Source organism: Equus caballus, unplaced genomic scaffold (genome assembly GCF_041296265.1).
Source record: "Equus caballus isolate H_3958 breed thoroughbred unplaced genomic scaffold, TB-T2T haplotype2-0000700, whole genome shotgun sequence".
NCBI classification, from domain to species: Eukaryota; Metazoa; Chordata; class Mammalia; order Perissodactyla; family Equidae; genus Equus; species Equus caballus.
Window position 1 is genome coordinate 71,624 of NW_027221971.1, and position 14,416 is coordinate 86,039.

General features: G+C 41.3%; 1 protein-coding gene across 5 annotated transcripts in view; it reads left to right on the forward strand.

Annotated features, from left to right (window-relative positions):
* The window catches only part of LOC138922298 (proline-rich protein HaeIII subfamily 1-like), a 64,606-nt gene that overhangs the window by 29,615 nt on the left and 20,575 nt on the right, over window positions 1–14,416 (forward strand). Inside the window, exon 2 of one of the 5 annotated variants that reach the window (XR_011435364.1) lies at window positions 6,052–6,297. The exons of the other annotated variants lie outside the window; for them this stretch is intronic. The gene's annotated coding sequence lies outside the window, so the exon portion shown is untranslated. Of the gene's footprint in view, window positions 1–6,051; window positions 6,298–14,416 lie in introns of those variants that run through there. 5 annotated transcript variants of the gene reach the window in all.

Consider the following 14,416-nt stretch of genomic DNA (forward strand, 5'->3'; position numbering starts at 1 on the left):
TCCGTCATTTTGGTAAGTTTGTCCCTTGGTGTATAAATTAATACTTTAAATTTGTTCTAAAACATCTGTGTTTAAAGTTGAAAAGCAAGTTGCTTATTTCAGGTGTTCCAGAACTTTGTAGATGAGTCTTATACACTATAGACAGTGAGCACATTGAAACTTAGTCTTTTTGGTTTTCCTTTTGAAGAGTCTAACTTCATATATAGTCCTGTTTTCGCTCCTGACTTCCTTTACCCATTTTTTATGATTTGAATCATTAACACCCTATACCAGCAGGCAGGATAGTAAAAGCAGGCAAGGTAAATAAAGGAAAAGTGATAGAACTTCAGATGAGTTAATTTTGTAATTTGTGTTAGATCAGTTAAAACAGGAGTATGTTAAAATAGTCAAAGAACAATCGTTTAAACTTTGGAGATTTTTTGCCCTTTTCTCACTTAGAACAATTAATTGACAGTGAGATGTGAGAGACACTGACAGAGCTTTAGTGAAAAGCAGCAAAATGGAATTCAGAAGGAGAATTTAGAGGGAAAACTTGAAAATGGAAATGCAGTTTTGCTAGGTGAAAACTAAGGAAAAGGGGATCAGGAAAGTTACAGAAAAATGATAGCATTCTCGAATGAATGGCATAACGTTTATAGAGAGAACCTGCTGAGATGGTGAAAGAGTCTAGAGATGTGTGTGATTGCAAACCTCCCCCCTTTTTGAGCGAATAGACCGTTCAAACTAAATTAAGAAAAGGATATAAAGTCTGTTGTTTGTTTTAATATTTCATGACTGATTTTATAGATGAAATTATATTTTACAATAAATAGGAAGAAGAATTTATGTAGCCTGTTCTATTTGATGTGAAACAGCAAATCCCGTCTCTCTGTAGCTGTGAAGAAAATTCGTTATAATGTCTTTAGTTGTAAGAGATGGTTTCATTGTGATTAGTTACATTGATGATAAAACAACCTTTTCAAATGGCATACGACACGAATGATCGTGTGTGTCTGCTTTTAATGGCATTGAAATTTTTCATTTTCTGTTTTACTCATAGAATTTTCCTTTTTTTATGCTGTTTTCCTGTTCCAATAAGAATTTTCTTCCTTTTGAGAAAAATCAAAACAATTAGATGGAAATATTAACAAAGCATTAATTTTAAAAATACATTTTGAAAGGAGATATATTGGATTTTAACTTTTTGTGTAAAATCTTTCCTACTACACAAGATAGCTTTGTCAGAGGTGGTTAAGATCGCCATAAAATTGACTTTATTACTGGATCAATTTAATGTATTTGGAAAATAGTACTTGAAGTGTAGGAACATTTTAATAAAAGAAACAGCCAAGTAAGAAAACTGGGCTAATGTTACAGTTTATTTTTGTCCCATGACTTGTCACGTTATGTTGCTGTTACTACATCCTCACGAGTAGTGTTGGGAAGGGGAGACTCTTTGATAATGAAAGGGGTGAGGTCTGTTTATTCTGTTACAGTCACCATGGCTTGATCCCTATTAGTATGGCTTTTTAATGATTGTTTTAGCTCTAACTTAAGCGCTAAACAAATATTCTAATTTTTAACTTGCAGGCAGAATCAAATTAGGTATTTGAAACAGAACATGGGTATCCCCTGGAATAGGAACAGTATTCTCTTCTGACTTGAGTGCGAATTTTTTTCTCTCTGTCGATAGTTTTATTTACTCTGACCATTTGGGCTTAAGAGCACATAGTTCTAGCTTGTCTTGGGTTTGTCCTTGGACTCTGGCTGGGGAAGGTTATTTTTAGAAGTAGGCTAGACATGGCATGTGAGATGCTTTGGAGGTGGAACTTAATCAGATGTGAGTCCTGTGACCAGAGGCCCCTACATCTCCGAAGTTTGAATGCCTCCTGCTAGGTGAGGGTGAGGAAGTTTTGTATTCTGTGTGGCCAAAAGGATTGTGACTCATTCAGCCCCAGTGGCATGTGGCTGTATAGGTGTTTACTGCATGGGCTGCCCCATCAGGTTTGGGGAAGAGTAGAAATAGAGGTTGCTAACATTTCTGAGCTTAGCTGGACAGGAACTCATGGCTACTGTTATCTTTGAGGCAAGTTGTTTGCTATAAATGATTCTAGGGGCCAATAAGAATGAATGCCTTCATCCAAAATGAGGTTTTTCAGGAAACATGAAGACATTTCTTTTATTCCATACAAATCTAAATTTGAAACTCTCTACCTCATGTCTTTGTTAGTTAGCTCTTTAATAATTCTTGATTTTAGTATCCCAGTTTTTCATTGTAAGCCGTGTCAAGTCTGGTTTTGGTAGTGGGAGAGGCATAAATGTAAATGTCAGTTTATTAAGTTTTGAAATCTTTCAGAAGTTTGATGGGAATTCTTCTCTTCAACCAGTATACTTCGTGGACCTCCTCCCGTGTACCTTAATACTATTGTGATAGTATAGAACATTCTTGTTAAAGGTTGGAGGGTATAGGAAAGGAAATCTATGTAAAATATATACAAACGAGGGGTGAACTTGAGCCCTATCTACTCTTGCCAAGGTGCAAAGGAGAGAGAGGGCATTATATTAGTTATCTACCGATGTGTAACAAATTATGTCAGAACTTAGTGGCTTAAAGCAAATAAGCATTTATTATCCCCCAGTTTCTGTGGGTCAGGGTGTGGAGTAGGCTCATTACCCAGTTGGTCGTGGCTGCAGTCAGGATTTTGTAGGGGCTGCAATCATCTGAAGGCTTGCCTGGGGCTGGAGGAGCTGCTCTCCAGGCAGCTCACTCCCATGGCTGTTGGCAGGAGGCCCCAGTTCCTCTTTGGCTCTTGGTAGGAGGCTTCGGTTCCTTGCCCCCTGGGCCTCCATGTGCACAGGCTGCAGAAGTGTTCTTGCGACAGGTCCCCCACTTCCCTGGGCGGAGTGATCAAGAGAGGGGGCAAGCAGGATACCGGCACCTCTGTGACTGTGTCTCCAGAGCCGAAAACCCTCACTGCCACTGTTTTCTGTCCCTTGCAAGCACTTGGTCACCAAGGCCAGCCCACACCAAGGGGAGGGAATTAGGCTCCACCTTTTGAAGGGAGTGTCAGAGAATTTGTGGACTCATTCTGAATCGCCACAGGCATTTTCCTAGTGGGGGAAGGTAGAGTTAACAGACTTACCCTTAGGAATGCAATGCAGCCTGTCCCTGGCACGTTGAGGAGGTGGGTTTGGCTGGACCCGAGTGTTCAGGAGCTGATCCCATTGTGAATAAACAACTATGTTACACATCCATTTGTGGTAAAATTGCTTCTGATGTTACCAATAAATGGTTTTTAGGGTGTTAAATTTTACTCTTTTGTCATGGAAGAAGTTATTCAACTTGTGACTGTTAGCATTTTCATAGAAGAGTGATTTTTTTCTTTGTAGGATCAGATACTTTATTTTGTGGTCTCTGTTACAAAGTGATGTTTCTGATGGGAGAGTGTGGTGAGAGGAGGATTACATAAAGCACAGCTCCCTTTGGTTCCCCTTAGGTTATGCACATGGTGTTTTGTAACGACAACGAATACTACAGTTTTCTCCTGAACAGACTATATATGGACTTGGTGGTACTTTATTAAATCAGGTAATCGTATAAGACATATACTTTCGATAAAAGGTCCAATTGAAAATGGTAGATTAAGAAAGAGATCTGAGCAGTCCGCTAATTTCCGTTTATTCCTGTCTTGCTCAGCTCGCAATAGGCTTGTAGGAAGTCTTACGTGTCCTACCTTGCCCTTCCAGGAGGAGACTGTGCTGTAGGATCTCCACAACTTCTGGAGTTCGTCCTTTTTTGACCTCCTCAAAGGGAAAGGGCAAAAGAGCATTGGGAGCTTTTATAAATGCACGTGTGTGCACGCCAGCCATGCTGCACACTATCCCCTGTTGTGACTTTACCATGGGCCTGGTGCCAACACGTGCTAACTGCACACTGCTTGCACCACTAATTTGGGTAAGTCTAGGAGGGGTGAAGGGTGAGATGGCGTGGGACGGAGGCAGGGAGAAGGTGGTTTCCTGTGTGGGTGGCCTTGTACCAGTGAGAGAGGATGTCTGTGAGTGTGAGTGTGTGTGTGTGTGTGTGTGTGTGAGTGAGTGAGAGAGGGTGTGAGAAAGAGACAGAAAGCAAGCTCAAGCTGCCTTAATGTCTACTGGTTAGAAAAGAGAGAAGAGATGAAAAGAGAAGTGAAGACTGGAACAAAATAAGTGAAAACTGGAACAAAAAGGAGGGAAATGAGGGGAGAGACTTCATGTGTGCTGCCCATAGTCAAGATAGCATGTGAAGTGGTTGAGAACTGTTAACGTTTCCTGGAATAATTTCTTTAAAATGCTGAAAGAAACTTCCTGTGAGAAGCGGCCACCAGGTGTCATCAGAGGGCTGCTATTGATTTGTTTTGTTCTTGTTCTTAAAGAGTATTGGAGTGTTTCGATTTCTTTCTTGCAAGTGTGTTTTTTTTTTCTTCTTTTTAAACCACAGCAGAGACTGTTTCAGTCAGAGCGGGGACTTTCTTTTGGGAGTTTCTTGCTGGGCTAATAATTTTTTATGGGTAACACTGAAGATCAAGTTACAGGTAACTTTTTAGTCAAGGAACAGCTAGTTGAGAATTTGGATAAGAGTTGATAGTCTAAGTGGAATTGCATATTTGAAAATCTTTGTGGAGTTGGATGTTGTTGAATTTGCATAGGCAGCATGTGCTTTAAGATTTGGGAATAACATATCTCATTATTGTAGTCTGAACACCTGCTATCTCTTGTGAGTCTTGAAACCTGACTATGGGAAGAAATTCGAGGCTCATTTTCTTTCTCCAGTGGAACAAGTCCCAGTTCTTTCAGAGAGGACAGAGATGATGCCTTTCTTAAGGGCCAACAGTGAATCCCCTGCTTGTTCTGTTGTTTGCTTTGTTCTTGAGGGAATTAACGATGCTTTCTGGTACACAGTAGGCTTGCAATAAGTGTTTGTTGAATGAGTAAACGAAATCTGTCTCCAGAAAAATGAGCCCTTAAACTGTCCGTCCCAATTGGGTGATTTTTGAATTCTTCTTTAAGAAAGACCCCATCCCCTGTCTCCGTTGGTTACAAGGTACTTGTTCGAATAAGCTTTCTGATGAAGATTTTTCCTTTTAATTTATATTTGCATAAATTTCCTCATTTCTGTTTCATCTTCTGTAGATCACTATAAGATACTTTTCTAGATCACTTTAAGATACTTATTAAATCACCTTGCACTCCCGCTTACTGACATCATTCTAGTTCTGGGCTTTATCAGTTAAACTATTAGAATGTACTTTTTCTGTCTCGAGGCTTTCTCGACCTATACTATGTCCTGTGTACTGAAAAATTAACCTTCCTTAAGCGGTGCTGTGTTTTGGTGACTCCCCACTGACGCTACTGGATAAATCCCAGCTTTGAAGTCAGAGCCTTCTGTGGTCTGGTCCGGGCTGGTCATTTGCCTTTGTTTTAAGTTGCTGTGCAGTAGACAGCCAGTGCTGTCGCTGTCTGGACTGCTCACGGCCTTGCACACTCACTGTGTGTGTTTTTGGCTTTGCCTAATCCCTTCCTTCTACTTGAGATGTTTAACTCTTCCTATCTGCTTCTTCAACAGAAGACAAAAACGGTTTTAGTTTCTTCAAGGTTTAGCTGAAATAACATTTCTACTATTTTAGCCAGCTATTCTACTTGGGAGTAGGATCTCTTGCTCATTATACTGCTATAGATCTTGGTGTGTATCACACACGTGATCCTATTTGGCCTTGTGTGAGTTCCTTTGCGTATATGTCACATGGCTTCTAATAGAATATGAGGGCAAAGAATGGGTTCATATCAGTGTCCTTCCTTTCGTATGCTAGGCACTCAATATATATTTGTTGAATGTTTGTTCTTTCTTGCTATAATGAGATGATGAATTGACGACCTCAGATGTGTATGGATGAGATTTGTGCACCATACAGCTTTGCGAAATGTGAAATTGCCCTATAGATGAAGCGCAATCTGTTCTTTTGTGTATTTTACTAAAGAATGTCAACTGAATTCCTGGGGAAGGGGAAATGCTGATATGTCCTCCCCTGTCTTCAGGACACAGATGGCCCAGACGTGTTTGTGGCTCAGTGAAGGTGAGGGAGCTGCTGAGCTGCCAGTCCACAAAGATTGATGAAATCTGAGAACTTCAGAGGAAAGAGCTGGCGTGGCACCAAGGCCATTAGCATATGGAATCCTTATCAAGTGTATCTCGGCTTACTTGCACATTGAATTTTCAGTTAGACTTCTTTTAGTTTACTTAATTACCTGCTTATAACAATTCAAATAAATCCTGAGAAGTTATGTTTTGTGTAGCTAGGGAGCTGACTTCATGTAGATTAACACTGGAGTCCAAAATCGGAGAGAAGGGAAGAGTCTCACGTATAAACTTCACATTGTGTCTTTGTACTCAGTTCACTTTGGGTTCTGTCTAATGGAATGCAGTGCCTTAAAACGTTACATGGTTGTGTTTTCAACTAGTTTTATCTTCTGTAGTATATTTATTTTCTAGAAGGATATATTTTAAATGTTTTGGCACCGATAAAATGTAGAGAAATGTAAATATAATGGCAATTAGACAGTTTCATTTTTAAGATTAGTAATTTCTCTTTCAGTGAAGAGAAGGTGAGTCAGGTATGGTAATTTTTCTATTTAAAATGGGGTACTAGCATTATAGCATATGCATATATATTTTTCTTTAAAATCAATGAGTATTCAGTATTGGTACTAAATTTAAACCTGGTTGTTCTTTAACATTTTCTAAAATTGATCTTCCCTTAATGGGCTTTCCGTAGATAGGACATAAGTTGAGCCTCATGTTCAGTGATTTCTCTCCTATTTCGGAGCCCAGTTAATCTTCACTATGGCCATCACTCCGTCACTTAATCCACTTCATGTACTTACACTCTCAGCGATATCCTAGATTCAGTGTTCAAAGCCTAAAGTTCAGCCAAGTTCCCTCATTAGAATTCCCACCTTTGGTTAGTCTCGTCATAGAATTTTGAGAGAAAAGACCCGAAGCTCACTCTTCTACATGAACCTCATAAGAGTTAGCATTTCCTAGCTTAGAATGGAACCAGGGACACGGTATGAATGTCAGAGCCTTAGGACTTCTCCCCTCCTCACGCCTGAATTGTTGTAAGTCATTCTAGTTCTTCCACGTGGGATGCTGCCACAGAATGGCTTGATGAGCAGCGTGCAGGTCTGCGCCCAGGATCGGAACCGGTGAACCCTGAGTCACCGGAGCGGAGCACGTGAACTTAACCAATCGGCCATGGGGCTGGCCAGCTAATTTTGTATGTAAACTTAATTCTCGGTCAAGATGTCCTGGATGCTCTTGGTATTTTTAATCTCACATTGTTCATTTTCACTCTTAACTTCAGTCTACAGAATATGTCAAAATGGGGGCCCACAGAGAAGCTTTCTACACTGAAGTTTTTTTTCTTGGACTGATTCTTCAGGCCTAGAAGCTCTCTTTATTGGGCAAGTGACAGGGTAGCAAGTTCCTCCCCGGCTCTCAGTATCAAGAAGGGTTTGATTATAAAAGAGAGCTTCTCTAAACCTGTTCAGGAAAATAAATAGTAAAATATAAGTCTATCATTTTCATAGGACTACCTCATTGCCAGAAAGAGTCCTACAATCTTTTCCGTGTTGTCATGTACCTCTACTTAAAGGGCATAAAAGAATATCAGGAATCACTTTGAAGAATTAATCTAGCCCAACACACCCTTATAAAGAAGATTTAATAGTTTATTTAATAGTTTATTTGACCACCTACTCAAAATTTGTTTATCTTCAGTTTTCCTCTAATTCCGCAATTTTGTTACAGTTTTACCTAAGTTTCAAACAGATAATCACAATTTAAATTAAAAACAAACACTTCACAATATAGGAAAAGCCTGACTGAAAGATAAATTGTACATCTCAAGTTAGCACAACAAAATGTGTTTGATAAACTGCCAAATAAATCTTTGAGTTGCCTCCCCGACCCTTGAACTGATTTTTTCTCTTAAGGGCATAATTAAGCTTTCATTCAGAATGCCGTATACCTCACATTGCGATTATTGCTCTTATCAAAATCAACCAGTTGTTCTCCTCAACTTGCCCTGAAATTTTAACTCCTCCGGAAAGCTCTCAGTTGCACACTCTCTACAAACATTCCACCCATCTCTGGTATCCAATGCCCACAGCAACTCAAGGAGGCGTTTGCAATTTTAATACGTTCCAGAAACAGGAGTTGAAAAATGACGAATTCACGATGATGAGAGGAAATTCTGGAGGTTTTTAAAAAAGAAAAGATTCTATCATATTACTGGACTGTAAGAAATATCACTAGCAATCTTTTTTCATACAATCCTAGAGTTCATTAACATTAAACCTTTGATCATGTAAGTAGAGTTGCATGACCCCATTTCATTACTGTTATTAAAAATAATGGTACCTACCCTGTATCTCCCAATCCATGAAGGAAAATCACCTACAAGAGAAAAAATTAATAAACAATGCCCAAATAAACCCACACAGAATTGATACACACTAGCGTTGGTCAATTCTGGATGCCAGAATTTCAGAACACTACCTTCAGCAAATCAAACTCCATAGAGCTCTCTTCAGTGGGAAAAATACTTAATTTCTCTCACTGTAGTTCCGAAGATAATTAATGTGCGGCCTTAGCACTTAAAGAGGTCCCAGTTAGACATTCTTAAGTGCAAATAACATTCTAGGAAAAATAGTTTGTTTCAAGTCAAACCATGCAAGTCTCATGTAAACTGTAGACTTTTTCCATCACAAAAAGGAGCTTCCGGGGTTAAAAAGACATTTGAGCTCCTCGTACACGGTTTTCTAAAAAACAGCACCCTGTGATGTCATAAGTTGCCAATCTTCAAACTTCTTTAATTCAGGACACGAGTGCAAGGTAAGAAAATAAAGTCATTTTCTTGAGGACTTCAGACTTCCCTCACCCACAAACAAGAGAGAAACGAGCAACGGAGCCACCTCGAGTTAGGGTGCCTGGCCGCTAACGCCGGTCCCTACAAGCTGGGGACTCGCTCCGCAATGCAGAGGGCTCGGGGCTGACGGGGGCGGGCGCGCTGATCCTCCGGCCCGGCCGCAGCCCCGGAGCCCTCCCGACACCGACCACCCCACCCCACCCCACCCCACCCCACCCCACCCCACCCAGCCCACCCCGGACCCGGCGGAGGGAACCCACCCACCGGCCGCCAGGCGGTCAGCGACGCCAACCCTGCGCGAAGGGCAGTGGTGAGCAGCGGGCCGAGGGTCCCCTCCGAGCCCCGGCTGCCGCCACTCACCGCAGCAGTGGCCTTCCGGGCGGCGGGGATGATGGCGGGAAGCGGGGCAGACGTGTTATTACCGCACATACACCGGCTCGACCGACAACGCGCGTCGCAGGCGGAAGGGAGAGAGGGCTCCCGGCCCGCCCCACCGGGCGCGCGCTCAGGTGTCGGCGGCCCGGCGGCGCTCTTTCCTGCCGGGCGTCCGGGACACCCTGGGGGAGACGCTCTCAGCCCCAGCGGGACTGCGTGGTCCCTGGAGCCTGGGCTTGCCTTCCGCTCCTGGGGCGCTGTAGTGAAAAGAATGAGCCCCAAAGCCAGTCATCCGCAACCCCACATACTCCTTCGTTTCCTGAAGCTGGGGTGGACTCGTTTGCGCTGGGAGAGGTCGCTCGAGCTTTCGCTGTATTTCCGTTTGGGGCTACACCAGTGTGCAGTTTTGGAGTCGACTCCCCTCCTCCTTTAAACTTCAGCTGAAAGAGAAAACATTCAGTTGTCACCGAGAATGCACAACTTATTGATCGATGGATAGTGACATAGTACTGATTTAAGCATGAGACTAGACGGTCCCTTTTCTGCACAGGTGGGTCAATGCATATTAAATACATGGTATGATCTGGGAAAGCGCAAGAGATAGAAACCCCGTAGAACCAAAATGGCCAGACCTTCTGAAGTTTATCGTTCAATGGAGAAAGTTAAATGATATACACAGTCCTTAGGGAGTACAGTGTAAGATAGGGAAAGAAGCTGGTGAACAAAAGGCTTTAAAACACACACACACACACACACACACACACACTCACTCACACTCACTCCACTTTAATTCATAGGATAACCAGAATGCAGTCGTACTGTTTTTTATCTTTCTTGTCTTGGATTTGAGTGCTGAGAATTTGGGGGGCTCTCCGAAATGTTAAATTGATGCTGATTTATTGAAAATGATAATGTGACATTTCACTTATGAGTCTACAATTATGTCAGGCTTTTAAGTACTTGGTTGTGATTTAAGTATTTGGTTGTGATGTTAATAGAGACTAAAACTATCTTTAGCTGTTATGTCAACCTAAATGAAGCTGTCTGGGGGGCAAGCTCAAAAAATGAGTTTATTTGGGAATAGCCGAGGAATTGCAATTCTGGACGTGCAAACTATGGTGAACCATAGGCAAGTTGGAAGAGACAAGGGGAAAGTTAGTTTTTATTAGGTGTTAGGAGGAAATTAAGGAGGGTTATTTAGAATAAAAGTTCATTGGAGAAGAACAAGAGTGTAAGGTTGTGACAATGCGTTGTCGCTGCGGCAGGGACGGATCTTCCTTCCTTTTCTTAAAAGCAGGAGATGAAATTCCTAGGTGAAGATGTCCTCCGTTGCACCAGCAGAAAAGTTACATTCTTATCATCACGGATAAGAAGTTGGGACTGAGAGAATTTTATACAAATAGGCCTGGTTAAAATAATTCTTATCGTCCATCTTCCTGCCAGTTAGGCAGGCAGCAGTGAGTGGTATGTACGTGAGAGGTCCCCCTTCAGGGTTTCATGACTCCATTTTAAAAGAGGTTTTCCTTTATTTTCACACTTACTATGAACAAAACATGTTCCAAGACACTACTAGTCTGAGTTTTTCTGTGATGTAATATGTAGAGTTCCAGGTGCCACCAGCGGTTCTATCAACTGACTTCCGTTAGTTGGGAGTAGGACAGCTCAATTTTATCTAGAGACATGCACAGCATAACAGCGTTTGGGTCAAGGACGGAGGGCATATAGGAGGGTGGTCCCGTAAGATTAGTACCATATAGCCTAGGTGTGTAGTAGTCTATACCATCTAGGTTTGTGTGAGTACACTCTATGATGAATTGTGTAAGTACGCTCAATGATGAAACTGCCTAACACATTTCTCAGAATGTATCCCCATCATTGAGCAATGCGTGGCTATATTTCTGTCATCCTCCCCTCTTAGCCAGTCCAATTGCTGCTATTCCTGCAAGATTCACCGAAGTCTTACATCCTCTAAGGAACCTTAGTGTTCTAATTAATCTCTTTGTCCCCCAGATAAGAGAAAGAAAGAAATATAGTAATAGAAAAAAGACAAAATTAGCATTATTTTCAGAGGATGATGATGCTAAGGTGTTTAAAGCAAAAGCCAACTGAGTAAATTTGAAGATTGAATTGGCTCTATTCAACAATTCATGAATTGAGCAGCATCCCAGCTAGCAAATAGAAGGGAGGTCCAAGGAGCTATGCAAAGTGGAAGGCTGTTATGGGCAGAAGGGACGGAATAAAGGAAGTTTCTAGCAAAGAGCAGATTCGGGCAAGATCACCTTCCTTTGGGGAAGAGTAGTGTGGGGATCTATGAGGCAGATTACTCACTCATGCCGACCAGGTAATTCCAGATTGACTAGTTAAAGGTCACATTCCTGTGAGAGACTGAAAGTGCAATTAAGTCTTGATTTATTGATGTGGGACTTAGCACAAGTGACACCATTTTGTTCCTGTTTTTTCTTTTTTAACAGTTCTCCCCCTTTGCATGAGACTCTTAGCATAACTTGAAAGATGTGATCAAAATTTAAGGCATTAGTGCCACTCTCAGCTACCGCTCTGTTGGTCTCACAGCTTTTACTGTTTCTCCGTGTTATAGTCACAGGTCATGAGGTTTTCTGCTGAATCCTGTGGTATTCACAGGTCACGACTTCACATTCATTTGCTTGATGGTTAGCAGCTGCAAACACGCATTTAAAGCTTTTGAGAGAATACAGTGCATCAGGGAGATTACTATGACTGTTACTGGTAGGATAATTCCCATGTCTGGAGTGCACTTCAGAGCCATGGTCCCCAAGACCCAAACCAATCAAAATCCAATAAGTGAAAGAAATACTCTGTTGAAGGAGTCACCTTTTTAAGCCAAGTGGCGCACTCAGTGATTTTATGTAACTAAATTTCAGCTTCCCCAGAAGTGTTAATCCAGGTGCAGCGGGTGGTGGCCACAGCACAGACACATCCTTGCTCAGCTAACAAATGATCAAGGGCTGTCATATTATCAAGAACTACTTTGAGCTGAGAGTCTAGAGATTTTCATTGGGCAGCTATTGCTTTAGCAGCGAATTCTGCAATACTTTCAAGAGTTAAGGAGGGATTTCTGATCACAGCCTCATTTGTACTCACTCCTAACAAAGGAAGTAGGGACCTGCCGAAAGAAGCACATCCTGAATCATGAAGGCCTCCTGGCAGGTCTTTTCGAATTGGATGATTAGGGGAGTTGACCAATGAAGTGTCTTAGCCTATTTGAGAACAGTTGAGTGGCACAGTTAGATAACCTAAGGGGCATTGCCCAGTTATGTGTTAGCCATCTAAGCATTTATAGGTCCAAGGAGAATGATCACCACCACCGATGAAATTAAATCCTGTTGGGGCGTAAACCATTACTGCTCAGGTGGCATTGTTCATGGGTTCCAGCATCATGAACAGATTGGAGTTTTTGATGATGAATCCAGCTGTCTGAAAGGTTGCTCTCCCTTAGTAATGGCTTGGGAGATATGATGGTGGCATTATCTTGCCAGGCCAATGCCAGAGTAAAGGAAAGAAAGAGAGGAAGACAGTGTTTCATGTTTAGTTAAAATGGGAAATCTTGATCTGGTGTCTTGGGTGGAAGCAGTCTACGTCAATGTCAGCTGCTTCTCCTGCTCATCAGTTTGATTCAGAGGTCTTCAGTGTTTGTAAAGGACCAGAGGTCAGGAGGAGCTTTCTTCCACTGTGAGATGTGTAGCCAAGGTTTAAGTCCTGGAGGTTTGGCTGCCATCTGGGTCGGGAGGAAGACCTAGTATATTCCTTTCCAAGGAGATTCAAGGACAGTCTTTGGTCTCAGTGATTCCAAATCAGAAGGATGGGAGGCAATAGGAAACATTCGGTTGGAGAGTGGTAGCCAGATATTTGAGAAAATTAGAAGAATTTAGGATCCAGTTCAGTTTACAGGTATATAACAAAACCTCAAAGACAATTAACAGGGTTAGAATCTAAATATCTACAAAGGTGCAAACATAATTTTTCTCTCTACAATTACCCCATTTTTTACCAAAGATAATCAGAGTAAAACTAATTTGTTTGTATTAAACTTGGCCTGATTATTTACATGAGTGTAGCAAGAATGGTGATTGACCACATAAGCTCTTTTAAGACTGCTTTGCTGGAACTTTTTATAAGGAATCTCAGATTTGACTCTTTCAAAGCCTCTGAGGCCAGGAAGCCGAGCCAAGTTTCAGGCAGTTCCTTACAGCTGTCTGGTCATGTCTGAATCTATGCATCTCTCTCTCAACTATGACATTCCAGTCAAAGCCTTGGTAACATAGCCAATGTTTTCAATTGTACCCTGTTAGAAGGAGAACAGATTCTTATTGAAATTATGCAAGTAACTTACTGTATTGCCATGAAAAGAACACTTGAGTTTCTAAATTCTGGAGGGATCATACAGGGAGAAAAAGTAAATGTTTCCTCTTTGTTTACAAAGGTATACTTTACCAATTGTAAATCATAGGTAGCTTAAGAGAAAAAGTTTCCTTAAATCTGGAAAAACAAAACACCAAAGAACCAGAAATGTTTCAAACAAGAAGTCGTAAAAATTGTAACTATCCTTCTCAGCTTATTCAGTCCCAGGTTATTAATTCTTGTTCTGCTTGAACCCAGTTGTTTCTTTTAGTTCTGGAAATTCTTTTAATCTTAAAAACTAATTCTAAAATTCATAAACATGTAGGAGTATCCAGGAATGTTAAAAAAGAAATAGAGTAATTGGCAGTTTATTGAAGGGGATTAGAATGCACCACCCAAAATATGCCATATGGATTATTTTGAGGTAAGGCCATTGAGAATCAACAGATACAGAAAGAAGCCTTCTTGGAGATTCTTTATCTGACTAAGAGCAGAAACTTCTAAAAGCTGAGGGCTGCCATAAGTCTCTTCTCCTAAGGGAGTTTTATGGCTATGAAGAAGACAGAAAATCGGCACCAACATGAGCCTGCACAAACAAATTTTAATAAATAACCTTTATCTTTCCTTAGTTTCCCCCTATATTTACCTCCTCACAATTTACCACCCTTAGAAGCTCAAACCTCTTTTCCTTTGTCTTGTCATTTCTTCACAAATTTATTTCC